This window comes from Micromys minutus (genome assembly GCF_963924665.1).
Source record: "Micromys minutus genome assembly, chromosome: 16".
NCBI classification, from domain to species: Eukaryota; Metazoa; Chordata; class Mammalia; order Rodentia; family Muridae; genus Micromys; species Micromys minutus.
The window spans coordinates 4856194-4883456 of record NC_137985.1 but is presented as its reverse complement, the minus strand read 5'-3'; the positions used below and the strand labels follow the sequence as shown (position 1 = coordinate 4883456).

Sequence of the window (27263 nt, the reverse complement as noted above, 5' to 3'; positions counted from 1 at the left end):
CTCCAGGGGAGCCTTAACTGTTAATCTAACCATTTCCTTATTGAAAGACACCTTTTAAAACCAGAATTTGGGCTTGGTCACTACTGGGGTATCACCAACAAGATGGCAGTGCCCGTGGGTTGACAAGGGACCTGGAGATGAATTTCTCTGGAGGTTTCTGGGATCATCTTTATCAGACATAAACAGCTATTTATATCAATTATGATTGATTAGCACATTACATTGGATTAGACAAGTGAGTCTTTATGCCTCTAGGGTCTCTATGAAGAAGAAGCACATAAGAGATATGAAGAGTGTAGTTTTCTGTAGACCAGCTACCGGCCTCTCACACCACTTTAGAATTTAGTGTTCTATCTTCTGGGAACACTCAGAAGCCGTGCTTCATATTAAGAAGTGCACTATGCCAGGTAGGCGGGTACCAGGCCATGCCTGTGTTTTCTCTTGCTCTACCTTGTAGAGTAGCTGAGGATAATCTTGAATTTCTGACTATTCTGCTTCTGTGCCAACTCCTGAGCCTGGAAATAGAGGCATTTGCTACCACACTTAGTTTCTGGAGTGTTAGGACTTGGTGCATCATAGGCAAACATATTACATCTTTAGCCCAATAGTATTTTTAAAAATAAATTAATATTATAGTTACTTGTGAAGATACTGAACAGATATACATATAAGGAAAAAAATGTAACTAGGAGAAAACATGGCTTAAAATAAAAAAAAAAAATTGAATACACAGGTCATTCTAAGAGGTTAAACCATATATTTTTTTCTGAGCATAGTTCACTAGCTTAATTAACATTTTAAGGAAGCATATTATGGTAGTTTAAATTTGTCTGGCCCAGGGAGTGACACTATTTGGAGGTATGGCCTTGCTGGAGTAGGTCTGCCACTGTGGGTTTGGAGTTTAAAACCTCCATCCTGGTGCCCGGAAGCCAGTCTTTCTCCTTCAGATAAAGATGTAGAACTCTCAGCTCCCTCTGTACCATGTCTGCCTGGATGCTGCTATGTTCCTGCCTTGATGATAATGAACAGAACCTCTGAGCCTGTAAGCCAGCCCCAATTAAATGTCCTTTATAAGAGTTGCCTTGATGGAACTAGAGACTATCATCCTAAGTGAGGTAACCCAGTCACAAAGAACACACATGGTATGCATTCACTGAGAAGCAGATACTAGCCCCAGAAAGCTCTGAATACCCAATATCCAAGAAACAATTCACAGACATTATGAAGCTCAAAAAGAAGGAAGGCCAAAATGGAGATGCCTCAGTCCTTCTTAGATGGGAGAACAAAACTCTCATGGGAGGAAATGCAAGGTCAAATAGAGGAACAGGGATTGAAGAAAAGATCACTCAGAAGTCACCTCACCTTGGGATCCACCACATATGCAGCCACCAAATCCAAGCACTGTAGCTGATCCCAAGAAGTACTTACTGGCAGGAACCAGATAGAGATACCCCGCTTAGGGACTATGCTAGAGTCATATAGACACAGCTGAGCATGCTTACAGCTTACCATCAGTCTGAACTTGGGGACCCCAATGAGGTTGCTAAAGAAAGGACCTAAGGAGCTGAAAGGGGTTGCAACCTTTTGGGAAGAACATTATCAACCAAGCAAACCCTCCAAAACCCCCATGGAGTAAATCACCAACGTTTGTGCACACAGTTGAGAGACCTATTGATCCAGTTGTGTATGTAGCTGAAGATAGCAGTGTCTGGCATCAATGTGAGAAGAGGCTTTTGGTCCAGAAAGTGCACGTTGTCCCAATGCAGGGGAATGCAAAAGCAGTGGTGTGGAGAGGGTGATCAGAAGAGAGTGCACCTTTGTGAAAGCAAATGGAAGGGGAGGGGGAATAGCTGCAGAAAGGGGCTAAGGGATAACATCTCAAATGTAAACACAGAGTATCTAATAAAATTTTTTTAAAAAAGTTGACTTGATCTTATGGCATCTGTTCACAGAGGTAAAACCATAACTAAAACACATATACAATTTATGTTTGCAATTTTTATGTAGGGCAGTCTTGGGTTGCCTATGTAGAGACCTCTGACCCTCTGACTTAATGAGCTGAAGACTTAAGTCATATCCAGGTGGGAAGGGGAAGTCATTCTTTTCTTTCTGGCATTACCTTCACCTCTTCCTATCTGTCACATCTCAGAGTCAGCAGATTTTTTTTTCTTTGCTGAATATAGCCAGCAAGATGCAATGAGAAATCTCAAAATTTGAGATGCAAAGATCTCAACACAGGTAAAACCCTTGACTTAATGTCTATCCCCTCCTCTGTATGTGTGTGTGTGTGTGTTTATTTTATTTTATTTTCTAATAAAAATTGTATTTACTTAGAAGCATTCAGAATGTCAACAAAACAGCCACATTTTTTTTTTTTTTTTTTTTTTTTTTTTTTTTTTTTTTTTTTTTTGCAATTACAGAGTGGTATTCAGTTAACAGAACAATTATCTCCTTATAAGCTGCATCAGGGACAACTGAAGATGAAAAAAAAAAAAAAAAAAAAAAAAAAAAAAAAAAAACCCAAAATAAAACCAAGAGAAAAAAAACCGTAAAAAGAAAAAAAAAAAAAAAACCAAACTACTGCCCCCATATATAACTAATTTGTGCTGTGCACCAACAAGAACCTGCTTTAAATTTCCATGTCAATTTACAACCCCAGACTGTACCAGGCAAGGTTAGTGGCTATTGAAAATACCACCAGGACAGGGCTATATAAAGACACATTCGGTAGTGTGTTAACTATACAAAAAAAGACACTGTACAGTTTAAAAACAAATCTTACACAGCCTTACATTTCAATTTTTTTTCTTTAAAAGGAGTGAGTTGTGTAGAGGGGGGTTAAATGCTTTATAGACAAGAAAAAAAACTGCGCTAGAACCAACTTATTCATCATCATCATCTTCGTCTTCCTCTTCTTCCTCCTCTTCCTCATCCTCTTCATCCTCCTCCTCATCTTCTTCTTCCTTCTTTTTCTTGCTCTTTTCAGCCTTGACCACCCCCTTTTTCGCTGCATCAGGTTTTCCTTTAGCTCTGTAGGCAGCAATATCCTTCTCGTACTTGTCCTTCAGCTTGGTGGCCTTCTTCTCACAGGGCTGCTTGTCATCCGCGGCAGTGTTGTTCCACATCTCTCCTAGCTTCTTTGCGACATCACCAATGGATAAGCCAGGATGCTCACCTTTGATTTTTGGGCGGTACTCAGAACAGAACAAGAAGGACGCCTCTTGGGTGCATTGGGGTCCTTGAACTTCTTTTTGGTCTCCCCTTTTGGGGGGATGTAGGTTTTCATTTCTCTTTCATAACGAGCCTTGTCGGCCTTTGCCATATCTTCAAATTCCCCCTTTTCTTTAGCAGACATGGTCTTCCACCTCTCTGAGCACTTCTTGGAGAACTCTGAGAAGATGACAGAAGCATCCAAGTGCTTCTTGTGCTCCTCCCGGCAGGTTTGCACAAAGAATGCATATGAGGAAATTGTGCCTCTCGTCTTCTTAGGATCTCTTTGCCCATGTTTGGTTGATTTTCCTCCGCGACGCACAGAGTCTCCCAGTGCCCGTACGGCTCTCGCTCGCCCCGGCGCTGTCTCTATGGAGCTCAATGTACTCTGTGTGTTTATTTTTTAAGACAGGTTCTAAGTATGTAACCCTGGCTGGCCTGGAACTTGATTTGTAAACCAAGCTGGCCTTACATGTCCCTCATGGGGATCTGCCTACCTCTGCCTTCTGAGTGCTAGGATTAAAGGCATGTGCCATAACTTTTAGCAAAACCTTTATTTTTTTAAATGGTTCTTTGACTTGTTTTTATAATTATATAAATTTTATAATTTATTTATTAATTATAAAATTTTTTTATTGAATATGTTTTCTTTACATTTCAAATGTTATCACTTTTCCGGATTCCCCTCCATAAACCCCCTATCCAATCTCTCCTCCTTCTGCTTCTGTGAGGGTGTCCTCTATCCACCCACCCCGCCAGCCTCCCCACCCTAACATTTACCTACACTGGGGCATCAAACATTGGCAGGACCAAGGGATTCTCTTCTTATTGATGTCCAACAAGGCCATCCTCTGCTACATATGCAGCTGGAGCCATGGGTATATCCATGTGTACTGTTTGGATAGTGGTTTAGTCCCTGGGAGCTCTGGTTGGTTGGTATTTTTTTTATCGGGTTGCAAATCCCTTCCACTCCTTCAACCCTTTCTCTAAGTCCTCTATTGGGTAGCCTGTTCTCAGTTCAATGGTTGTCATCTGCCTCTGTATTTGTCATGATCTGGCAGAGGCTCTCAGAAGACAGCTGCCTCAGGCTTCAGTCAGCATGTACTTCTTGGCATCAGCAATATTGTCTCTATATAGGCTGAATCTTCAGGTGGGGCAGTCTCTGGATGGCCTTTGCTTTGGTCTCTGTTTCATACTTTGTGTATTTCCTCCTGTGAATATTTTTGTCCCCCCTTCTAAGAAGAACTGAAGCATCAGCACTTTGGTCTTTCTTCTTCTTGAGCTTCATTTGGTCTGTGAATTGTATCTTTGATAATCTGAGCTTTTAGGCAAATATCCACTATCAGCAAGTGCATACCATGTGTGGTTTTTTTTTTTTTTTTTTTTTTTTTGTGATTGAGTTACCTCACTTAGCATGATAGTTTCTACTTCCATCCATTTGCCTAGGAATTTCATAAAGTCATGTTTCTAATAGCTGAGTAGTACTCCACAGTGTAAATGTACCACAATTTTTGTAGAGAGTGGGAATTCTTGACTAAACCCTGGTTTTAGTAAGATTATTTCAAATTTTTCCCTATTTAGTTTGTTGTTGGCTACTGATTTGCTGTATATTGCTTTTAGTATGTTTATGTATGGGTACTCTTGCATTTGTAGCATAGATATTCAAAATTGAGGGTTCATCTTGGTGGATTTTTTTTTAAACATGTGTTAAGTATCCTTCCTTATCTTTTTTTTTTTTTGTTAACTTTTGGTTGAATGTTGATTTTATTCTATTTTAGAATGTCTACTCCAGCTTATTTCTTGTGACCATATACTTGGAAAATTGTTTTTCAGCCTTTTACTCTGAGGTAGTGTCTGTCTTTGTCACTGAAGTGTGTTTCCTGTATGTAGCAAAATGTTGGGACCTCTTTATGTATTCAGTCTGTTAGTTTATGTCTTTTCATTGGGGAATTGAGTTCATTGATGTTGAGAGATATTTGGGACCAATTATTGTTGTTTCCTCTTTTTTTGTTGTTAAAGGTGTATTTATGTTTGTGTGATTATCTTCTTTTGGGTTAGTTGAAAGAAGATTAATTTTTTTGATTTCTCTAGGGTGCAGTTTCCCTCCTTGTGTTGACATTTTTCATCTATTATCCTTTATAGGGCTGAATTTGTAGAAATATGTTGTATAAATTTGGTTTTGTCATGGAATATCTTGGTTTCTCCATCTATGTTAATTTAGAATTTTGCTGGGCATATTAGCCAGGGCTGGCATTTGTGTTCACTTAGGTTTAGTATGACATCTTTTAGCTTTTATAGTCTCTGTTGAAAAGTCTGGTGCAGGTGTAATTCTGATAGTTCTGCCTTTTTATGTTATTTGACTTTTTTTTTCTGTTACTGCTTTTTAAAAAAATACTCTTTGTTTTGTGCATTTGGTGTTTTGACTATTATGTGACAGAAGAGATTTCTTTTCTGGTCCAATCTATTTGGAGTTCTGTAGGCTTCTTGTATATTTATGGCTATGTTTTTCTTTTGGTTAGGAAAGTTTTCTTCTATAATTTTCTTGAAGAAATTTACTGGTCCTTTAAGTTGGAATTTTTGCTCTCTTCTGTATCTATTATCCTCAGTTTGATTTCCTCATTGTGTCCTGGATTTCCTGGATGTTTTGTTTTATAAGATTTCTGCATTTTGCATTTTATTTGACTGTTTTTTCAATGTTTTCTATGATATCTTTTGTACCTGAGATTCTCTCTTCTGTCTCTTGTATTCTGTTGGTGATGCTTGCATCTATGACTCCTGATCTCTCTCTCTTTTTTTTTTTTTTTTTTTGGTTTACTATCTCTAGGGTTGTCTCCCTTTGTGATTTCTTTATTGTTTCTATTTCCAGATTTAGATTCTGGATTCTTTTGTTCAATTTCTTCACCTTTTTGGTTGTATTTCCCTGTAATTCTCTAAGGGATTTTTGTGTTTCCTCTTTAAGGCCTTCTAACTGTTAAGCTTTTTTGTCCTGTATTTCTATAAGAGAGATATTTATGACCTTCTTAAAGTCCTCTAACATTATTATGAGTTGTGATTTTAAATCAGAATCTTGCTTTTGTGATGTGTTGGGGTATCTAGTACTTGCTGTGTTGGGAGAACTGGGTTCTAATGATGCCACATGGCCTTGGTTTCTGTTGTTTAGGCTCTTGGACTTTTGTCTTTTGATTATCTCTGGTGTTAGCTGGTTGTGCCAATTCTGACAGTGGCTTGACTTTCACAGAATCATGTATGTCAGTACTGCTGGGTGACCAGCTGTTTCCCAGCATGTCTGGGTACAGATAGCTGTGGCATAGGGTCAACAGAGGGCACAGACAAAATCCTTGAGGATTCTGTCCCAAACTACTTTTCAATTCTTGTGTCCTGAAGGCTCTGGGCTGGCCTCTCAGAGCTATAGTGGTGGTCTCACATCTGCTGTCAAATGTGTCTGCACTCCTGTGAGACTGGCTCTCTCCCAGTAGGGTCTGGGTATTTTGAACTCTGGTACCCATATTAATATTACATTAATGAATTATTATGTTGATAATTACATATTAAATCACATTTTATATATTAACATATTATTTTATCAATATATTTGCATTGTAACCATCAATAATATAATACTCTTTACAATTAATATAGATAATATATGATAAAATACAATATATATATTGGCTTTGGCTTTCAGGCTGTGGTCCAGTTCGTTCAACAATGGTTGTCTTCCAACAGACCGTCCAAAACTGGAATAGTTATTCAGTTCATGAGGCTGTATGTTTGAGCTGATCTTCTGTGTGTGCTGGAATCCTGAAGAATTAGGCTCTGATGTCAATGAAGGAGAGAACTTGACATTCAAAGGGAGGGCAGATGAGGAGAGAGCAAGAGCTTCTTTCTTTGTTCTTTGTATAGCCTATCTATATACAAAGGTGTGACCTGATTTAAGGTGAATCTTCTCACCTCAAAAGGTCTGGTGTGTTTCTTCACTTCAAGTAATGTGATTAAGAAAAATCCCTCCAGGAATGAGGTAGAAACCTAGTGCTATGGAAGCTCTGAGAGTAACCCTAGCAAAGACTTCTGGTAATGGGAGACAAGGAACTTGATCTGGCCATCTTGTGTAACAAGACCACGTTTCAAATGGAGGGATTGGGACACCAATATATAACAACACAAAATCTATAGTTACTTCTCCTTGTAGAGTATTTTGGAGCTGGAGCCTAGCAGAATCCTCATCAAAGAAACCAGAGAGACTTTATCCAGCAACTGATGGGGACTCTGAAAGTCCTAAGGAGAATGGAGAGAAAGGAACCAGAGGAGTCAGGAATACCACAAGAACACAGCCCACAGAATCACCCGACTGGGCTCATAGGAGATTGCAGAGATCAGGAAATCTATAGTGATCTAACCTAGGTTTTTTGAATATATAATAGAGCTGAGTAGCTTCGCATTCTTGTGGGAATCCTAATAATGGATGCAGAGGCTGTCCCTGACTCTTTTGACTGTTCTTGGGACCCCCTTCTTCCTATGATGTTGCCTTGTCTAGTCTTTATGTGAGGGCATATGCCTGGTCTGGTTGTAACTTGTTATGCCACCCCAGGATGGCCCTTCTCCAACAATCACCAATCAAGAAAGTGCATTTCAGGTGGATCTTATGGAGACATTGTCTCTACTGAGGTTCCCTTCTTTCAAAGGACTGTCACTTGTGTCAGGTTGACACAAACTAGCCAACACATCTTTCTATTGTATTATCTTGTTTTCCTGTTTAGTATAGACTATCAATATAACCATAATAAACTGATGTAAGAGAGAATGATTTTCAATTTGCTGGATTTCTCTACAGATACAATAACTTTAATTTATCCATGCCGGTGAATGGAATTTGCTTTTAAAACACAGATAAAACATCTGACTTCAGGGCTGGGAAGTAGCATAGAGGTAGAGAGTGTGTGCTTTGTGTACAGCATTCTTAAAGCTCAGGGTTCAATCCCTAGAAAAACAAGCAAACAAAACCTCCAAACAAGTATTTGTCTAGCAAGAAAACTCAGGAGGTAAAAACGTTTCTAGGTAACATTCATGACCTTAGTTTTGCCACATAAAAGGTGGAAGGCAAGAACCAACTGTACAAAATTCTCCTCTGACCTCCTCATGCATGCTGTGGCACACATGTCCATGTACACAGATACATTAGGCACACATATACCTGACTCAAACCTATACCAATAATAAGTAAAATATTAAAAGTCTCCAAACAAGAAGCCTCTTGACTTCAGGGTTAAGGACTAGGGAACGTCCCTGGTAAAATGCTGATGGTAATGGTCAGGAGGAAAGACTTCTGATCTCATTTCTTCCACTTCTATTTATGAAGCACAAACCATGCATTTAGGAGCTTCAATGTTCTTCAAGGCTGCATGGGAGGATTCATTCACAAAGGGAGTAACCCTTGTCCCAAGTAACTACCCTTATAGAAACTAACTCCAGAGCCAACACAAAGGACACAGTGTATCCCCAGAGATGCACAGTTCCCCACTTTCCCCTTTTCTTATACATGCTCTCTGCTGTACAGGCTACCTGCATCTGTCCTTTCTACAAGTTCAAGTATGCCCCTTAACTTCTTGAAAGTTCCATTTTGTCATGTGGCAGATGAGGGCAATAATGGTTCCTATGTTGAAGGCATTGTCACAAGCACTCTATGTCTAGCACACCAAGCATCAAGCAGATGCCAGGTCTTTTTGGTCTCTAAAACAAAAGCCATCTGACCATTGTTTAGTGATCAAATATTGTTGGTAAGGGTTGGCTGGTTGTTGAGCTAAGTTCTCACTTTTTAGCTAAGGCTACTCCTGAAGTCACAGCCATTCTTGTGCCTCACTCTCCCACTTCTCAGAAATTGATTACAAGTTTGGGACACAACACCTTAATAGCTTAATATGAGTTCTTTAAATAAAATTCCTGGATTTAGTTTCTCCGAGGTTCATGATTTTTATAGTTTTCTCTAGACTTAGAGGAACAAGTCTGTGATGGTTTGAACTTGTCATAAACATCAGTGAGTACCAGTAAAAATGAACATCTAACAACATCATTATTTTTATATTTGTATTATACGAATTATTTTCACCATTGGCAAGATGATATTCTAAAAGTATTTTATAGCATTTATTACAAGGGGGTATGGTCATTATCACCCCTATTTTATAGATGAGAAAGGTCAAGGCACAGGACACATAGGTCATCAGTGTTTGACCCTAGGCAGTGTGGACCCAAAATCTGTGTTTCTAACTATTCTGTCTTATTGATCACTTATTTTCTTTTCTGGTTTGATCTGTTGCTGTGGGTATGTAGTGTGTACATTTGTAAAGGTGTGAGTGCAGTGGTGTGCATCCCCATGTGGATTCTAAAGGTCCATGAGGTGTCTTAACTTGAGTGTTCTCCAGCTTTAGTTTTTGAGACAAGATCTCTCACAGAACCTGAAATGTAGCCATTGGACTAGGTTGTTAACCAATGAGCTTCAAAGAGCCAGCATCTCTAGCTCATCTCCTCCCTCAGAGCTGGAGGTACAGGCACTCCCCACCTCTCAGCTTTGTGCTTGGGTTCTAGGGAACCTAATGTAGTTCTCAGTGTTTCTACAGCAGGCACTTTAACCCTCTCCATCTCTTGGCCTTACTAAGTAATAATAAGAGCTGTATACATTCTTCAGTATTTACTTAATCAGAGCTTTGAGCATTTAAATACATTGTAAACTTTAGAAAAGTATAAGACTTGAGGAAAATCAGATAAATGAATACCTCTAAATATTTTACAAAGGCTGGAGGTGGAACTGAGTGGTTAAACATTTGCCTATAATGCATGAGGTCCTAGGTTCAATTCCCAGTCATCCTTTTTACCCAATCCACAAAAATAATGATAGAGAGAATACATTAAATAAAGAGCACAGTTTAAAAGTGACATTGAAAGAGAACAGGTCCTGGCAGCCTTGTGAGCATGGCTTACAAACTGGGAAACCCCAGTAGTGCTAACAGAGCCCTCCATCATTTCGCAGTAAGATGGCAGTAAGACCAGTGAGGAAGTTGGGAGTTTCCAGAGGCAAAAGCTAAGTGAAAGCAGAAGTACAAAAATGTCAGTCAAGTTGACTTGCCCTTTGGGGATATTTGAGGTCTCACTTTTAGAGTCTTGGTTTTAATTTTATGTTTATTTTTCTGAGACAGAGTTTTGGGTGGCACAGGCTGGCCTCAAATTTGATATGAAGCTAAGGATAGATGTACATTTCTAAATTTTTTTTTTGTGCATTTTAAAAAGATTTATTTTTTATGTATATGTCTGTGGCTTTGTTGTGCATGTGAGTACTTTTCCCTTGAAGGCCATAAGAGGGTGTCAGATCCCCTAGAATTAAAGTTATAGGAGTCACCCAATGCAAGCAATGGGATCCCAGGTTCTTTGAAAAAACAGCAAAAATACTTAATCTCTGAACCATCTCTTTGGTTCCAATATTTATTTATTTTTAAATTTTGTGTGTGTGTGTGTGTGTGTGTGTATGCTATGTACACTTATGGAGATCAGAAGACAATATCAGTTTCTCCTTCCACTGTGGGTTTTGTAGATTGAACTCTACGCCCTTACATTGAACTTCTGATCTTCCTGCCTGCCTCTACCTTCCAAGTTCTGGGATCATCAAGCTCAGCTGAGGCAGTGCTGGTGATAATAACCATGGCTTAGCATGCTAGGCTGGTACTCTTCAAACACACAACCCTTGACAAATTAAAAACATTTAACTTAAGAATTAAGAATGGCCTCTCAGATGTTTGTAGTCTGTGCAGCAGCCTGAAACCATGTTGATGATCATGGGTCATGCTGCCCCTGGGAGCCAGACTGACCTGAGTGGCCGCACTGCCACCTGGGTCCTTGGTAGTGTCTGGTCTGTTATTTTACTCTAGCCAGGTCTGTGGTCTATACCGTGGCCTGAAGCCATGTTGAGCTATATGATCCCAGCTGTATCAGAGGGCCTTATCTGGATCTGTGACCCTGCAGCAACTGGGATCCCTGTTTGTTTTCTTTGCTGACATGACATTAGAAACCATGTGGAGGCCCATAATTCATGCTACCAAAAACTGTAAAGAGCAAATAAGCTACTTTGGCAGTGATAGTGATGACAGCAGATGCACAACTGAGAAAGAGGGACATGAAAGATTTTTGTGACAACCCCTTCCTTCACCCCAGTGCCTCTCCCTCTCCTCCAGTATAGTAACAGCCTTAACTGGAACCCATGGAAAAGAACTCTTAAGAATGTGATAAGTGTTGCTCTGCACAAAAGCAAGGGTTTGGAAGGGAAAGGATTCAGCACTACTTAAGAGGCAGGCCACTAAGATTTTGACCACACTCCAGTGATTATATAGACAACAAAATTGGATTTTTTTGTTTTGGCTGGGGAGGGGGTCGTCACAAAGGTAGAAGGTGTGGGTAGGGAGGTTGACAAGAAAAGACTAGGGAGCAATAGGGGTACATGATGTAAAATTCCCAAAGAATCAATAAAAGTTTTATGTTGGACAACCCCCCCCCCCAAATAACCACCCAAACTAAAACCAAAATCAAACTAAAACAACACACACACACACACACACACACACACACACACACATACACACAGACATACACCCAGACACACACACAATTAAGGCCTTGTATTTTTGTCAAGTAGGTTTTAGGGCAGGATGCTAATATTACTTTAAATTATTTCATGGGTCCTGCGTCTTGTTTGTATTTGAACAAGAAGCCTATGGTATCAGCAAAAAATGTTAATTTCCTTTCCAAGTGTTTCCAGAAATATAGTCTATTCTTAGTTCCAGGGTGATATTAACTTAGGCTTCAGGGTAGACTGGGGGAGGGGCTAGTCTGCAGATCTTTTGTCCACTGGGAGAGGAGTCACTAAAAGAGTGCTTGAGGGGAGTACAGTCAGTTTGTGTTTATTAAGATTATTGTGATCCAAGGGTGTGTATTGGAATTGAACAAATTCAGAAGCATTTGATAGTTTAATTATGAGAGAAATACTGAGCTCAATCAGAAGCAGGGAGACTGGAGGTTGAGAACATTTTAAAGGAGCTGGTGAACTTGAGCACTGCCTCACTGGGAGGCAGGGCAGCACAGGTGCTGGCCTGTGCTTTTGGCATCTGAACCTTGTGTGTGGGTCAGGCAAAGGCATGTTTAATTGGCTGTCATATGTATGAGTTCTACTGGATCCTGAAAGCACAGATGGAGAGTCCTAAGCAGATAGTTGGTGCTTTCTCTATGTTTTGTTTCCTGTTGTTGTGATAAAATATTTTGACAAAGGATACTTTTTAGAGAAAGGACATATTTGCCCTACAGTTCTGCATTACAGTCCACCATTGAAGAGAAGTCAAGGCAAGGATTTGAAGCAGCTTGTCACATACATGGTTAAGAGTGGAAAGAACGGAAGTACATGAGTTTGCATTTGAGTCGACATTCTCCTTTATATAGACTGGGACCCAAATCCAGGCAAAGATGCTGCCCACCTTTAGCCCCACATCAATAAATTAACGGAAACAAAATGACCCCTCCCACCCCAGACAAGCTCTCAGACAAACCTGATCTAGACAGTCTCTCAGAATGCTGTCTTCTGAGGTGATTTTAGAGAGTGTCAAATAGACAAATCAAATGAACCCTGCATCATTTGAAGGAGGAGGAAGCCCTTGCATCCTCTTAGCAGCTTAGCTCTGAGAATTACTACATCAAGATGGGCAAGAGTGATAGCTCTGGAGTCTAGCTCTGGAAGCCTGGCCCAGTTCCTGAGGCCAACAGCAGAGCTAAGTCTGATGTGTAGCTTGAGAGTCAAGGGGGTGGTTAGAGCATGTGTAAAGGGGAAGGCTGTGGATATAGTCCAGTGGTAGAGCATTTGACTAGCATGCTCAAGGCTGTCTTGATCCCTAGTCCCATGATGGTCTGCCAAGGGTGTGTGTGTGTGTGTGTGTGTGTGTGTGTGTGTGTGTGTGGTATGAGGGGGTGTAGCTTTTTAAAACATATTTTAAAATGTACTAGATTTAAATCTCTTGTATCCTAGTTAGTATTTCTATTGCTGTGATGAAACACCATGACCAAAAGCAACTTGTAAGAAAGGGTTTATTTGACTCAAACTTTCACATTGTAGTACATCATTGAAACCAGGACAGGAACTTTTTTTTTTAAATTGAAGAACTTTATTTAAAAAAAACAACAAAGATAAATGTACAAATCTCAAGCATTTTTGCATAAAAGCATACGAACCCACCTCCGTTATTGCTTGGCCTTTTTTTTTTTTTTTTTTTTTTTTTTAAGGTTTGATAGTGTGGATCAAGATCCCACCAGCCACAATGAGCACAAAGCACATGCAAAACAAGATGCAACCTGGAATTAGTCAAAGTTTTCTTGGTGTGTAAGGAGTAAACATAATGTTTTTTTTTTTCTTTCTTAAACTTCACACAGTCTGTGAGTGGTTTCTGGGGTGTTCAGAGCTTTCTGGGGTTAGTATCCAACTATCAGTGACTGCATATTATGTCTGTTCTTTTGTGACTGGGTTATCTCACTCAGAATGATATTCTCTAGATGCATCCATTTCCTTAAGAATTTCATAAAGTCATTGTTTCTGATAGCTGAGTAGTACTCCATTGTGTAAATGTACCACAATTTTTGTATCCATTCATCTTCTGAAGGACATCTGGGTTCTTTCCAGCTTCTGGCTATTATAAATAGAGCTGCTATGAACATTGTGGTGCATGTGTCTTTGTTGTATGTTGGAGCATCTCTGGGGTAAATGCCCAGAAGTGGAATAACTGGGTCTTCAGGTAGTACTATGTCCAATTTTCTGAGGAATCGCCAGACTGATTTCCAGACTGGTTGTACTAGTTTACAACCCCACCAACAGTGGAGGAGTGTTCCTCTTTTTTCACATCCTGGCCAGCATCTGCTGTCATCTGAGTTTTTGATCTTGGCCAGTCTGACTGGTGTGAGGTGGAATCTCAGTGTTGTTTTGATTTGCATTTCCCTGATGACTAATGATGTCTAGCACTTCCTTAGATGCTTCTCATTGAGAACTTTTTGTTTAGCTCTGTACCCCATTTTTTAATAGGGTTGTTTGATTCTCTAGTGTCTAGCTTCTTGAGTTCTTTGTATATGTTGGGTATTAGGCCTCTACCAGATGTGGGGTTGGTAAAGATCTTTTCCCACTCTGTTGGCTGCCACTTGTTTTCTTGACAGTGCAGGACAGGAACTTAAACAGACCTGGAACCCGGAGTAGGAGCTTATTATGCAGAGGCCATGGAGAAATGCTGCTTACTGGCTTGCTCACCATGGTTTGTTCAACTGCTTTCCTGTAAAATTCGGGACCACTAACCCAGAGATGAAACTTTTCACAATGGACTAAGTCCTTCCCATATCAGTCACTAATTAAGAAAATACCTTACAGTTGGATCTTAGACATTTTTTCAGTTATGGTTTTCTCCTTTCAGATAGCTCTAGATTGGGTAAAGTTGACATAAGACTAGCCAGTATAACTGATCTCTTGTCAGTTTGACATATAAACAAATCACTATTAAGATGCACCTTCCCTTTCTAATTTATCCCAAGATCTAACATTACAAACAAAACTAACTTTAAAAGTCCTACTGTCTTTACAAATTCAGATAAATTAAAATTTCAATCTCTTTAAAATAGCCAATTCCCTGCTGCATGAAGCCATGTTGGTGTCCACCAAGGGCTGTGTTGGGGTCTGTGGTCCTGCTGTAGCTAGGGGTATGCAGTAGATATTGATGCCTTGTGTTACCACTGAAGGACAGGCAAATGTCTGTGGTCTGTGCTGTCTTTCGAAGCTATGTTGGTATCTGTCATGTTGATATTTGTAGTCTGTGCTCCCTTAGAAGGTCATGTGGATGTCTGTGTTTTGTGTTGTGACTGAGGGCTATGACAAGGCTCATGCCTGTGCAGTGGCAGAGGGACATGTTGATGTCTCTGGTCTGTTCTTCCACTGGAGACCATGCTGAGGTTTCTGGTACATTCTGATGTCTGAGGTCATGTGAATATCCCTGGTCTGTGCTATCACCAGAAAATATTTGGAAGTTCTTCTCCCACTGTAATGAACAAGGAAACATCTTTTGCAGTAGTACAGATCACATCAGACTCACAGCTGATAAATAGACAGAAGGTTTTTGTGGTAACTCTTAGCCCCACCAAAAGAAACAGCTTAGATAACAAGCTGTTGAAGAGAACTCTTAAAATTTGTGATAACAATGTTAAAGGGTAGCTCTCCACAATAGATGGCCACTGGGAGTTTTACCATGTTCCAGTAAGTATATAGAAAGCATGAATTGGACTTTTTTCTTCTTTTTTGAGGGGTGGGGGTCATAAGAATGGTAGAACAAACCTGGGAGGACTGGGAAGTATAATTGGGGTGTGCTATTTAAAATTCTCAAATAATTAATAAAAATATTATATTGGAAAAATATATCCAATCTTAAAATGCAAAACCATTTTTATAATTTCAAAGTTTTCTAGCTGTAGGTTCCTGTAAAAATAAAAAGTAAGTTAAATATTTTTTTCAAGAGGAAAGAACAAGGGCACAATTGTAATTTGAACCAAACAAAACAAACCCCAGCAGTATAAATATTTCAATGTCCAACTATCTGGTAGTCACTCACAATCTTCTGTGTTCCTCCAAAGAGTTTGAATCCCTACTTTAGTTCTGTTTTCTCACACACAGCTTGTCTTTTAGGCTCTGGCGACTGTACTCCATTGTTGTAGCTGTTCTTGATGATCATTTCATGGCGCTGACATCTTCAAAACTCTGGGATCTTTTGCTGCAACTGGGCTCCAATTTTATGAACAGTTTCTCATAGGCTCTTTTCATGGTGCCAATCCTCAACTTTTTTTGCATGAGTCCTTTAGTTTTGGGCCTTCATCTGCCACCAAGGGTGCCCCTTCACTAATGGCCTCTCCTGGCATCTCATAGTGTCAAGTTTCAGTTACTTTCCATAATCTCTTCATGTCAAAACCATTATTCTTACACTAACAAGTTTGGCTGCCAGCACAACCACTTCTGGAACACAGCTTATGTGTGCTAACCTATAAACAATTCCCAGAAGATTTCACCTAAAAGATGCATGTTTCCTCTCAAATTTATTAGGTCCAGCTGACCAGCATCAATTGTCCCAGCATTAAAAAACTTTTACTTCAGTGTTGGTCTCTTATTAATTAAGGCTGCTTCTTCATTCCCAGATGACCAGAAAGACAGAATTTCAAGTTAAAATAGCAAATGTCTCTGATAAAGTTCTCTGAAACTTCACAAGCCAGCCCTTCATCTTCTGCACTGCTCATAATATTTTTTACCTTCCAATCTCACACAGAACAACCTACTGAGCCCACTCAATGAGTTTTCTAGCACAAACTTCCAAAGACCTTCTAGAATCTTCCCCAAAACACAGTTTGGTCTATCATAAAAATATCTTACTCCTGGTATTAACTTCTATCTTAATTAGAGTTTCTATTGCTGTGATGAAACACCATGACCAGTAACAAGCTGTGGAGAAAAGGCTTTATAAAGCTTATACTTTTGCAGTATAGTCCATTGTGGCGCCCGCATCATGAACAGCTACTCAGAACCGGGCGAAGGCCTAATAGGGTTTGAAAGGACAGGACTCAATTATTCCTGTTACCAGAAAATTTACTCCATCTTCAACTGCAGTCCTATCAGGACTGACTCCAGTCTCAGTGTATACACTCAGGTAATTACCGAGGAAGTATACAGATTCGCTAGCTGCTGGGTGGAGGAGTCACCCCCTAGGGTGAATTCCGTAACCTGGGCAACTGGAAATAAGAAGACCAGGAGTGGAGTAGGCTTGTGACTGGGCCAATTAGCATAACAAAAGGGGGGCGAGTATCTCTCTCTTGGGCCTGCAAGCAGGCAGTCTACCTAACCCTAAGCGATGGAGGTTAGTATGATTTTTCCAACAGCCCATCATCGAAGGAAGCCAGGGCATGAACTCAAATAGGGCTGCAACCTGGAGGCAGGAGCTGATGCAGATACCAAAAAACCAGGGTTGGAACCACTCACAATATGCTAGGCCCTCCTTCATCAATCACTAAGGAAATGAATGCCTTACAGCTAGATCTTATGGAGGCTTTTTCTCAGTTAAATTCCCCTCCTTTCCAGTAACTCTAGTTTGTGTATCAAATTGACATAAGAATAGCCAGTACACCAAGAGGTTTGGATTTCTCTTTTTTTCCTTCCTTCCTACCTTCCTTTCTCTTTTCCTTCCTTCCTTCCTTCCTTCCTTCCTTCCTTCCTTCCTTCCTTCCTTCCTTCTTTCCTTCCTTCCTTTCTTTCTTTGCTTTTAGGGTATGTTTTGTGTGTGTGTGTGTGTGTGTTAAGGATGGATACACCTGTGTTCATACATACAAAGAAATCATTCATGTTCCCAAGGAGCCACTTGCCTTGTTTTGAAACATTGACCGTTTTCCTCTCCTATTACGATAGGTTGGCTGGGCAGGGAACTCATGGATCCATCTCTAACTTCTCCATATTAGGCTTGCAAGTATATGCCACCAGTCCAGTCCAGCTTTTTTTTTTTTTTTTTTTTTTTAATAACTAGGATTCTAAAGACCAAACTCATGTCTTCATGATTCCTGACAAGTTCTTTATTGCTTGAACCATTTTTTTCCAGTTCCAAGATCAAGCCTGCCAGATCATTCCTTTTTTTTTGACACCAAGTTACCTTATACCTCCCTCCCCCATTCTCTTCATCCTTTTCCTAAAATGGGTGCCGAAACCTGGGATGTCATATTTTAACAATATTGGTGGCCCGTGTGAGAGGATTAGATTTTTTCACGACTGGATATCACTTTTTCCTCTCATTGGTGCGATGACTCAGATTGAGAAACTCTGCAGGTTTGCATCTCAATGCTCACTAGCCTAAACTTCAGAGAACTGGTAAACTTCCTCCCCACACTAGTCAGAGTGTCCCAGACTCTGTCCCAGACTCTCTGTCTGCTTCTAGCTCCAGCTACTGCCTTTGATCATGGTTTTGTTTAGATTCCCTGGTTTTCATGGCATGGCCAGATCAAGCCCTATAGTCATGGAGCCAGTGAACTTGGAACCGGCCAGCAGGGAGGTATGGCTTTGGTTGTTTGAGCCCTGTCACTTACCCTACCTACCAAGGTGCGAGACAGTGCGTAGCCTCTATGGCAGGAATCTGGAGTTAGCAGCCCAGAGCCAACAAATCCAGCCAGCATGTGGGTGTCTGGGAGGCAGCAGCTTACCCTGAGCATGCATGTGGCACCCTGCCATGGTGGACTGTTGCTGCCCCCACCCACCGAGGGCATTCTGTCTGCCAGGGCCTGCCCTAGCCTTGCTCTGCTGCCACAGAACCATGCCTCCTCCCTGTATGTGAGTGTGTCCAGTGCATCAACTGCACTTTCTCACATGTGTGCACTAGCGCCTGTCTCAAACACAACACATTTTTATTTCTCTTTAATATTTTCAATCTTATTCTGTCTTTATGATAGTTTAGTACTGCCATTAAGTTATAATGTGCACTAACCGATAAAACCCTCAAACTTGTCAGAAATCTGTTAATCATTAATATTTAAGTTATGACTGACAGAATCTCCCAAAGTCATTGATAGTTGTCCCCCTCAAGCTCTCAGAAGATATGAATGCAGCTTCAAGAGGCTTCCTAGATTGTGCTGTGATAATCACTGAGAGACAGAGTGGACAAAACTAAATGCTTTGGAGTCAAATGACTTGTCTAAAGCAAGGTGAGTAATTTCTCATGTTATGTATCCACTCCACAGAAAAAGGGCCCTGTGTCTTCTGGGCTCAAAAGCCAGACCGACGTGTCCAAGTTGCTGTGAAGACAATAGAGACCCAGGGGAACTGTTGGCTGATAGACTCTGTCATTTCTTAATTGATATGCCTGATAGATTAAAGTTTTATTTATTCTGAGCCAGATTTCTGACTATATTAACAGCTAAGGTAACCACAGCCTAACAACTAAAAAGAAACAGACTTCTATTTTCTAACAACTAGTTCAGATATAAGCTCTTGCAGATATAACTGGTTACTTTCTTACCTAAACTTGGGTTCCATTAATGCTTCATGTTTCCTCTTGCTAAACTCTCCTTTCCACTAGACAATCCAAATATATAATTCTCGCTCCTTCTGCTCTACAAAAGCTCATTTTAAAAAATGTTTATGTTGTTAACTTATGTTTACAAACTTATAAGCTACAGGAAACCCCCTCAGATCTACCTTGCATGGACCAAATAAGACTCCACCCAGATAAGTACATCTGCCTAAAGCTCACTACCTATTCTAGGTTTCAAATGTGGGTTTCAAATGTATAACTAAGAAAACTTTTTTTTTTTTTTTTTTTTTTTTTTACTTTTCATGACAATAGCTCCTGCCATCAGTTGGCAAAGAGAACGTCTGATTTTCCATACAAGGTTTGGCCAGCCTTTTTGGGCAAGAAGGGTTAGTTCTCTGAAGCCAAAAAGTCCAAGACACAGACATTGACCATTGGGAAAATCCCCTCTGGAATGTCTCTCAACACCCCTCTTCCCCTCAGGACTCTTGCAGCTGGTTTTCTCACTGAAGTTCAGGCCTGGTGGGGTATTCTCTGTAAGGTACAGGACCTGACACAGCCACCAGGAGTCCGAGTGATGATTCTGGGCTCCTGTGCATAGGTGGAATTTTTTCTATTGAGTTTATCCACTGGGAAGCCGGTTTGAGATAACTCAGTAGCCCCTTTTCCCTTTTTCCAACGGACAACTCAATTTCTCAGAACATATCATCAGGCTCCCAACTAATGTGTCTCCTAAAAAATTTCAAATCTCTAAAACTATACATACTGCCAATGGTAAATGGAAAGAGGTTCCCCAGCCTGACCCCTTCTATCTCATCATTTGACTGTTTGCTCCCTGCCTTATTAATCTTGTTTCTATATTCCTTCAATGACAGATACAAAAAAAAAAAAAGTCTAGCCGAACTATTAATCAGTTCCTGTTACAGGATTACCAGCCACTGTCTATGAAGGAGCATGATGTGAACATTTGCCAGGTAAACCCTGATGGCAAAAGCCAGCTGCAACCCTACAACACACCAAGACAGCAGGAAGTAGCCAATGAGACTCAGTGCCCCATTCCCCTTTCACCATTGCCCTCCTTTTCCTCCTTTAAAAAATTTTTTTTTCTTCCAAATGTACTTAGTCTCTACCTATAATGTACACACGTGTGTGTTCCAGCATCTTGTCAAGTCCAGGTGCTTATTACATCTAGAACAGCTCCAGAGAAGCAACCTACAGATGTTTCAGCCTTCTCTCACAGACACAGATGTTTCTACTGGACCTGTTCCTTCTGACCTATCCTCAGATAGTTCCACAGACCCTAGACAACAAGGAAACAGGCAACTCTAAGACTGGACAAACATCCCCAGTCCCATTTTTCTAGACTATCTAGAAACATTGCACCCAAATAAGTGTGAAGCAGTCAGATCACAACGACCCTATTCCTGCTCCACCATCACCTCTAACTTTTCTTTTTTAATTAAACCAAAATGGGGGAATGTTGTGATTCTGTAAACCCCACCCCCTAGTTACCTGGCAACAGCCAAGTATACTCCACTCCTCAGTTACTTGGCAATAGCCAGGTATGCTTCACCCCAGTTACCTGACACTATAAAAGGGGCTGCTTACCCCCTCCTCTCTCTTTTGCCCTCCTCTCTTTTTTTCTTGCTCTCTTGCTCGTTTGTTCTCCCACCCTTGCTCATCGTTCTCTCCCCCTTCTCTCCCCCTTCTCTCCCCCACCTCTCCATGTGCTCATGGCCGGCCTCTATTCCTCTACTTCTCTATTTATTTACTACCACCCCCCGCCTCTATTACCCTCTTAACTTTCCCATGATCTGAATAAACTCTATTCTGTACTATAGCTGGTCCCTCAGGGAGAAGGGATTTCCAGCTTGTGCCACCCAGAGGCATCTCCCTTGCCCTCAGGCCTTGCTGCACCTCCATGGGCCATATCCCTCCCCCTCCACTCTCTTCATCCTTTTCCTAACATTGGTGCGGAAACCCGGGACATCATCTTTTAACAACTGGGCTGGGTGATACATAACTATAAGTGTCCTGCCAGCTGTGAAACCCTACCTCTGGTACAAGCTTTATCTCCACCAAGGTTCCATCCACCCTTACCTCATTCTTACTCATCTGCTCATCCAGTGACAGCTGATCAGTCCACTGTCTGCATCTGCAACGTCTTGTCAGTTGAGTGGCATCTAGCAGTTTTCATGATATGTTTAGTTGTAGCGATCGCCTATCTCGCCGGCAAGGAAAACGCACCACAACAGGATCCTTCTACAGGCGTTTATTGCGGGCTTGATTGCAGTAGCGAAAGACCTCGAGCCCAGAAACCAGCCCTCCTTATATATGCTTAGGAGGACTGTGCCGCCACCTGATTGGTGCATTCTGTATGCCCTAATTAGCATACTCAGAGTCACCATGATTCAGCAAAAACAGGCAGGCATGCATGTGCACTTAGGTTGTTTATCTCAAAACTGGCCACCCTTCCTTCGGGCTTGGCGCCATCTTGTAATGGCGAATACAGTGGCTTCCCACATCTCCTCCTTTTTTCTTTTTTATGAGGCCTCTAGGGAAAAACTGGGTAGAGGAATACGTGACCGATCTGTAACCATCTCTGTCTTAGGATCGACCTCTCGAACCCAAGCCTTACCTGTCTTAGGATTACCTTGTCGTCCTCAAGGCTCCGTGTCTTAGGTTGGTCAGGGGCTAGAGGAAGTTGCCCATCATCAAGAATGGCTACTTTGGGTCATTTTTTCATTCCTTCCAAGGACCCAGGGACGAAGGTTAGGGCCTAGATTACTTTAGGAGATTGTGGAAGCTGACCATTTCGGGAATTAAGATTCTTTAAGTAGGGATAGCCAGATATCTTGAGAAGCACCACCTTCAATGGCCATAAGAGCCTGAGTAATGATGACCTTATCTCATCTTTGTTGGGCTCTAAGTCTGCACAACAACCATAGAAGCGACACACCTCCACAGCATATTAGTGCCCCCAAAATAACAACTCCCACCCACTCTTTAAAGTAGGAAAATGCAGAAGAAAGCCAAGAAGTAAAATCTCCAAGGGTAGTTGGTTCCACTCGAGTGCCATTTAAGGTCAGGATCTGTATTTGAAGTCTTTGTTGTAGATCTTCCAATTCTACAGACTATTCTCCTTTCAAATAATCTGAAATATTTTTACTAGAAAATCGAGAGTCATTAATATACTTTATAGGGGTTATACATAAGTTTGCTTGTTGGGAAACACAACTTAATTGTACCATATCAGTTAAAGCATCTATCTGATGTTGTAATAGGTCCATTCTTTGATTAACAAAGAGGAGACCAGATGCCAATTGCGCATTGGTCCTTTGTAGGGTTACCAACGCTTCTGAAGTCTGTTCTGATATTTCATTTATAGTTGTAGCAGTATTAACTTGATTGGCCATGGCAATCCCAGCAGTAACCGCTGCACCAGCAGATAGATATCACTACAGCAGTTATAATAGCGGCTGTAATTCCAAAATCTCTTTTATATCTGAAAAGCTGGGCAATGGGAAATTCTTCAGGATTAGCTTCTACTGGAATAGGTACCAAAGTGGGAATCTTAACAACCACAGCTTACTTATAGGTTTTATTCCAGCATTCAGCAAGTAGACAAGAAACTTGTGTATTATTGCATAAGATAATACTATTAGTTACATTATTGGTCAACAAAAAGAAAAATGGAGGTTTTAAGCACACAGGTGAGGCAGAAATATTTACCTCATTAATTTTTTGATTAAATGAAGTCACTGTGACACGTCTATCCAAAAAATTATAATATCCTGATATATTATACAATTTATAAGACGCTCCAAGAAATCTGTCAAAAGGAGTCAAAACTGTAGAAGCTCCTTTCTTATTAGACAGAATCTACTGGAACGAAGGCCAAGTATTATCTATGCCAGTTTGATTATTCTTTTTATCCCAATTGACATTACCAAGAGGTGGTGAAAATTCAAATCCTGGAATAATATCTTGGGGGCGACTTTTAGGAGATTGGCAGGGGGTATATACTGGTGGAAAGCCCTCATAGGGATAACAAAAGGGTAAAATCTTCCTATTAGTTGAAGATTTGTTAGCAACAATAGTAGGATCTTTTGGCTTAAATGGTCTTGTACCTTCATGAATCATTAGAAGTGTGGTTAAATTATATGTCTCAACATGACTATCACTGCTTCTCGACCCTGTTTGGGATCCCTTAGCAACCTCTTGAAGGGCGCTTAGAGCAGATTGTATGGTATTAGCTGATGCACCCTCAAGAGGATTTTTCCAATGTGCAATAACACCTTTACGGATCCAAATGCAAGGGTTCGGGTCAGAAGAAAGAGCAAAACATAAGGTACCAGATATGGTAAAATTGGTAGCACTATAAGGCTGAGGGTTTTCCCCAAGAGGTGTTATACATGGAATATCTTGTGCACAGTTTACTGAGAAAAACACTGGCAACACCATGGAATTGGCATGCACAGGTATAGGGACAGGCCAGGTTCTAACGATGGCCCATAATGGGATACTTTCAGTCTGTACAAACCACATTCCCATCAGTATTCCCAGAATCCATGGGTGGATCCTTTTCCGGGGTTGTCGGTCGTCCTTCATCCTGGTCTTCGATGATCCTCACCAATCTCGTTGGCACCCAGATGGGATTTTCTTCATCCTGTGGGAAAACACAAACAGCTCCCCTGGATCTGATTAACACGGGATCCGGGCCTTGCCATTTATTAGTCAATACATTTTTCCATCGTGCCTTATCAATGGGTGGTTTAGGCCATTGACCATGTCTTTCTGCTGCTGATTGGCCATTATCATCCAAATTTAAAAAATTAAGTGTAAATAGAGCAAGAGATAACATTGTCTTAGGGGTAGATGCAGCTCCTTCTATTCCCCCTTTTTGTTTTAGTAAATATTGTATAAGGGTGCGATGCGCCCGTTCAATTATGCCTTGTCCTTGAGGATTATAGAGTAATCCTGTAAGATGTTTAACCTGCATATGTAGACAGAATTGTTGAAATTTGCTTGAGGTATAAGCTGGACCATTGTCTGTTTTTAGCAACAGTGGTTTTCCCCACGTGCTCCAGGCCTCCAAACAATGTTGAATGACATGGGAAGCCTTTTCACCCGAAAGGGGTGTAGCATGCATGACACCAGAACTAGTGTCTACAGACACATGGGCATATTGTTGTTTACCAAAAGATTGGATATGAGTCACATCCATTTGCCATATGTCTAAAGGTCTTATACCACAAGGGTTGACCCCCACATTAGGTTTAGAAATAAAGTCTGCACATTTACTGCATCTTAGGAGTATATCTCGTGCTTCTGCACGAGAGATAGAAAATTTAAGCCTCAATGTAGTGGCAGGTACATGATAGAGAGCATGGAAGTCTGCAGCGGCTTCTAAAGGTGATTTAGTTAAGATGGGGAATATTTTTGTGGTGTGATCAGCCAATGCATTTCCTTGTACCATAGGGCCTGGTAACAGACTATGAGCTCGAATGTGTTGAATAAAGAATGGGTGTGATCAGGAAAAGATACAATTTTGTATCCTAAATATGTCTGCCACTTTGCTAGATTGTTTAATTGTCCCTGCAGTTTCTAGCTGAGAAACCGCATTTACCACATAATGAGAATCTGAAATTATGTTAATTGACTGTAGGGGGAAATGCTGGAAAACTCTCAATACCACCATACATTCAACCAATTGAGGTGCATCAGGTGAAAATTGAAAGAAATGCACTTGATCTTTCACAACATAGCATCCTCTTCCTGTTTTTGAACCATCAGTATAAATATCTAATGCATTAACAAGGGGTTTTGTGGAGGTTAATTTTGGAAATATAATAGGATGCTTAATGGCAAACTGTAACAAAGGATGTTTTGGATAATGGTTGTCAAATTTTCCCGGAAAAGTGCAAAGCAATATAGTCCATTCATTGAGAGTGGCACTCAATACCTGAATTTGGTCTGTTGTATATGGGATAATAATTTTTTCAGGTAACATACCAAAATGTGTTAAAGCTCGTTTAAGTCCTGCTTGGGCTAACTCAGCAATCATTGTAGGATAATGCTCTATTGTCTTGGAACCAGATGAGTGTGAATGGACCCATAAAAGTGGCCTATCTTGCCACAGAATGGCTGTTGGGATTAGGGCAGTTTGCAATAGACATAAAGAGAATGGTTTTTTAGGATCTATCCTGCTCAACTGAGCTTTAGTGATGGCAGTCTCTACTTGTTGAAGAGCCTTCAAGGCGCTAGGGGTCAAGCGACGTGGAGAAGAAATATGAGTTTCTCCTTCAAGGATGGCAAATAATGGTTTTAAATCAGATGTAGGAATCTTTAAAAAAGGTCTGAGCCAATTTATATCACCTAATAATTTTGAAAGTCATTTAGAGTTTTCAAATGATCTCTTCGAATTTGTAACTTTTGAGGTCTAATGCTTAAAGGCTTAATGATGGCTCCCAGAAAGTGTCCCATGGTCAAATATTGTACTTTGTCTGATGCAATGTGTAAGTCATGCTCTTCTAAGGTACTAACAATTTTTGTATAAGCATTAATAACATCCTTTTCTTGAGAGCCAGCCAACAAAATATTATCCATATAATGAAGTATTTTTATATCAGGACATTCTTTTCTTATTGGACTTATAGCATGACCCACATAAAGTTGACACATAGTGGGACTATTGGCCATACCTTGGGGAAGAACTTTCCACTGATATCTCCTATCTGGTTGCTCATGATTAATAGATGGTAGGATAAAAGCAAACCTGCACCTATCTTTTTCATTTAAAGGAATTGAGAAAAAGCAGTCTTTAATATCTATAATAATAACCGACCAATTCTTTGGTAATGTGGAAAGCAAAGGGAGACCTCTTTGTACAGGTCCCATAATATTGATCTGTGCATTGATAGCCCTAAGATCATGTAACAGTCTCCATTTTCCAGATTTTTTTTTTTAATCACAAAAATTGGGGTATTCCAAGGCGATTGGGATGGTTCTAAATGACCTAATGTTAGTTGTTCTGTGACCAAAAGCTGTGCCGTTTCAAGTTTTTCTTTGGGTAGTGGCCACTGAAGTACCCAGATGAACTTGTCCATATGCCATGGGATGGGTAGCGGCTCCTCAGTGGCCCCTATGAAAAACCCAGTCCTGCACTATCTGTTTTTCCCATGGCTGAGATGGGGTCCAATCTTCTTTGCAAAGTCTTTCCTAAACCCTTCCCAGGTATATAACCCATATTTCTCATAAGTTGTTGGCTATTTTTGAATAGTCATTGGTCAAAATAAATTCTAGGGCTATTAGTACATCTCTGCCCCAGAGATTAACTGGAAGAGGGAGAACATACGGTTGGAATTGACCAGTCCTTCCTTCTGCATCTTTCCAGGTTAAAGTTTTAGCACTAATCAAGGGGGTGGACTCATAACCTAATCCTTGCAATGAATGAGCCGATTGATTTACAGGCCAACAGGTAGGCCACCACTTACTTGCAAGGATACTCTTATCTGCCCCAGTGTCCAATATAACTGAAAATTGTTTGCCTTCAATTTGTAATGTGAGCGTAGGGCGTTGATCTAATCTTAATGATATGAAAGCTCCATCTGCACCTGAGGAACCGAAGCCATGATTTTCTCTAATCTTGTCAGAGCTAGGATACATTCTATGACAACTTGGCAACACTAATAACTGAGCTATCCGATCTCCTGGTGAAATGGCAAAGATTCCTCGTGGGGAGGAACACATAGCTTTTATCTGTCCAGTAAAATCTTGATCAATAACTCCAGGATGCACTACTAAGCCTTTTAAGGTAGAAGATGATCTCCCTAGTAATAGTCCTACAGTATCTTTTGGTAAGGGTCCTTTAAAATCTACAGGGACAGGTTGGCATCCCATCTGGGGTGTTAATACTGTTCTGGTGGTGGCACGGAGGTCCAGTCCTAC

The 27263-nt window shown here is 40.6% G+C and overlaps 1 pseudogene across 1 annotated transcript; it reads right to left on the bottom strand.

The window, feature by feature from the left end:
- Positions 1-2882: 2882 nt before the first annotated feature.
- Positions 2883-26062, bottom strand: LOC308430844 (high mobility group protein B1-like; annotated as a pseudogene). The gene is made up of 4 exons: positions 26018-26062; positions 23857-23982; positions 20080-20176; positions 2883-3579 (listed from the first exon to the last, which is right to left on the bottom strand). The product of its transcript is annotated as a high mobility group protein B1-like (transcript).
- Between the last annotated feature and the right edge of the window lie 1201 nt (positions 26063-27263).